General features: G+C 30.4%; 1 protein-coding gene and 1 long non-coding RNA gene across 3 annotated transcripts in view; one reads left to right on the forward strand and one right to left on the reverse strand.

Moving 5' to 3' along the window:
• The window catches only part of LOC104771722, a 6,431-nt gene extending 6,353 nt beyond the window's left edge, over positions 1–78 (forward strand). The window contains exon 2 of the long non-coding RNA XR_764910.2: positions 4–78. This is a non-coding gene — a long non-coding RNA (uncharacterized LOC104771722). The remainder of the gene's footprint in view (positions 1–3) is intronic.
• LOC104771720 (F-box protein At1g30790-like) overlaps positions 1–308 on the reverse strand; it is a 2,700-nt gene extending 2,392 nt beyond the window's left edge. The window contains exon 1 of one of the 2 annotated variants that reach the window (XM_010496297.1): positions 155–308. The gene's annotated coding sequence lies outside the window, so the exon portion shown is untranslated. Of the gene's footprint in view, positions 1–149 lie in introns of both variants that reach the window. The other variant, XM_010496296.1, reaches the window with a different exon arrangement.

Raw genomic sequence — 3,073 nt, forward strand, 5'->3', positions numbered from 1 at the left:
AAGGTTGGAAATTTCGTTGAGAAATTTAATTGACAGCGGAGAAGAAGAAAACAAAAACAAAAACAAAAATCGAGAAAATAGAGAAATCAACGAGAATCCAAGACAGTAATCGAACGAAGGAAACAAACAAAAAAAGTTAGATACTTTACCTTACCCTGCAACGAAATCAACTTCTCCAGTTTCGAATTGCAGAAGACGAAGAACAACAACGCGTGAAATTGAACAAGCCCTTTGGATCTAAAGAGTTTCACTTCAAGACCAGTTTGGCTTCTTTTTTTTTTCCTTTCTTTTTTAGACAACTGTTTTGTTTATGCTATCTAATTATATAAAGTTTTCAGAGTTAATCAATAACAGTATCATGACATGTGTCCAAGTATGCTAATAAGATGTTAACCTGTGTCAAAAAATATTATTTTTCAAAACAGATAATAACATAAAAAATTATTCTTTTCCAGACAGTTAATTATGGTAATAACAGAAAATTTACATTTTTTATATTTTTTAAAAATTTCCTAAAAATCAAAAAAAAAAATTAACAAAACTAATATATTTTCTATTGTAAACTAATTATATTATATGTGTTTTTTCAATTAGATTTTGACATTTATAAACAAAAGAAAAATTCATTAAGCATGTGTATTATTAGTATTAATTAAGAAATAGTGAATAACAAATTTAAAAAATAACATAAGTTATGTCAAAAGAATTATTATTTTTGAAACGTAATAGGAACGTCTAATAAGAAAATAACATTATATCTACATAAAATTTATATGGTTTTAAAATGTGTTTTGTGCAAAAAAACCTTCCAAGGAATTTTTTTTTGCAAGAAAACCCTCAATTTCAAATCAATGCAAGTCAATACTGCAATCTCAAAAATCACCCGTAATATAACCCTTTTCTGTATTGATGACGTGGCAATTTAAAAATCTTGTCGTTTTCAATACAAAAAAATGGCAAAACATTTGAGATTTATTTATTATTTTTTTTTGGTCAACTGGTATTATTATTGATAAACTTGGTTCTAAGGTAGAATACAAAGTGGAATACTAGGCCCAAAAGACGGGAGGCTTAAGCTCGCAGACGACATTTATGTCCCAGAGGCCCAAGGTAGCATTTGAGATTTATTTATTTTAAATAAAAAACTGAAAAAAATATATTTGTTCGTCTCTTTTTTTTTTTTGATCAAAATATTTGTTCGTCCTCTAATATCATTTCTTTGGGCAGAGATCCTCCATTTCTGACTAACAATGAACCCGATCAGAGGTAGAAATGAGAGACCCACGCATTTTGTTCCTTCTTTTTTGCTTCAATTAAGGTTGAATTTGTGTAACCTTTATACACGAAAATATTAAAACTGAAACTTTGTGAGATTCAGATGATTTGTGACGATGATATTAGTTGCAGGAGCATCGAGAGAGATTCGTTAAAACCAAAGAGAACTCAAATTCAAATGAAATCTAAGACTAAAACTCAAATCTGAAACATTGGTGATCAGATTCGTTATTTGTGAGCGAATGTGATTTGATAAGTAGAGAAAACACATGTTAAAGGCTCAAATCTGAAACCTCTAATCATGAAACAGAACCAAAACTTTTATTAAAATCAAATATAATCAAACTCAAAACTGAAACTTGTTTCTTCTTAACTATCCCACTAACAGACTAACATTGCATAAAAGAAACTGAAACATAATCTCAAAATTAAAACAAAACTGAAACATAATCTCAATTCACACTAAAAAAAAAACCTGCAATCGTTGGGTGGGTAAAGGAGAAGAGGAGAGAAAGGACTGTGGAGAAGAGGCAGAAATTGGGAGTGTGGTTCCTTGATGTCGAAGACCTGGACAGTGCCGGAGAGATCGCAGGCGGCGAAAAGGTACACCGTTGGAACGGAAACAGACGGAGGAGACAACATCACGGAAGGAGAAACGGCGGGAGGAGGAAAGAGAGAGTGAGACAGAGGCGGAGTGAGCGACGGCCAAGGAGTGTGAGGGTGGAGATAGAGAAAGTCAAGGCGAAGATGGAGGAGACAAGAGAAGAGCTTTTTTAAAAGAAAAAAATTATTAAAAATAAATCTCAAAAGCTTTGCCACTTTTTTGTTTTCAAAACAGCAAGATTTTCGAATTGCCACGTCATCGATACAGAGAAGGGTTATATTGCGGGTGACTTTTGAGATTGCAGTATTGACTTGTATTTATATGAAGTGAAGGGTTTTCTTGCAAAAAAAATTACTTGGAGGGTTTTTTTGCACAAAACCCTTTTAAAATTGGTTTCAAACATGATTTACGTGGTTTTCTACCGAATTTGGTTCATATATAGAGATATATAGGAGAACTTTTGATTCGGGTAAAAATAAGCTGAAAACTTACGATTCGATAATATTTGAGATAAGGTCATAGGGAAAACGGTCAATTTCCCCACAAACTTAATTGCTACATGAACTTAACTAAAATTTCAATTTCCTACACAAACAATCTAAAATCGGTCAAAACCCCCAAATCGATAAACGGGTGTGACTATTCAGTTAATAAATGCTGACTAGGATGTCATGTAATATCACCAAAGGATGATGTTTCACTCATTAAAAAGAAAAGAATAACTTATAAAACAAAAATAAAACAAATTATAATCATATATATAAAGTGGAGTTCCAATCTCTCATTATTGGTCCACTTGGCAATACAATTTTAACAAAAAAAAAATTCTATTAATACACAAATTTAAAAACATTAATTTTCACATTTAACTCACATAATATAAAACTGAAATCTTTATAGCTTCTCCATATAAATTATGCATTAACTTTATTTCTCCACTCAGTTGTATTAATCAATTGTATTAAAACAAAACAATAAATTAGAATTGTAACTCTCATTTTTCTAAATATAATTTTTCATCATTTATCTTCCTATAAATACTCATTATCGTATTCTCTTAGTCTATCACTCTTTCATTCTCTCATCTTCTTCCACTACTCTCAAATCTCTTTTTTGTTTTGTTTTGTTTTGTTTTGTATTTTTTTTGTTATTGTTGTTGTATGGGTTATAAAAAATCAAATCAAATATCATTGT

Source organism: Camelina sativa, chromosome 20 (assembly GCF_000633955.1).
Source record: "Camelina sativa cultivar DH55 chromosome 20, Cs, whole genome shotgun sequence".
In the NCBI taxonomy this organism is placed as follows: Eukaryota; Viridiplantae; Streptophyta; class Magnoliopsida; order Brassicales; family Brassicaceae; genus Camelina; species Camelina sativa.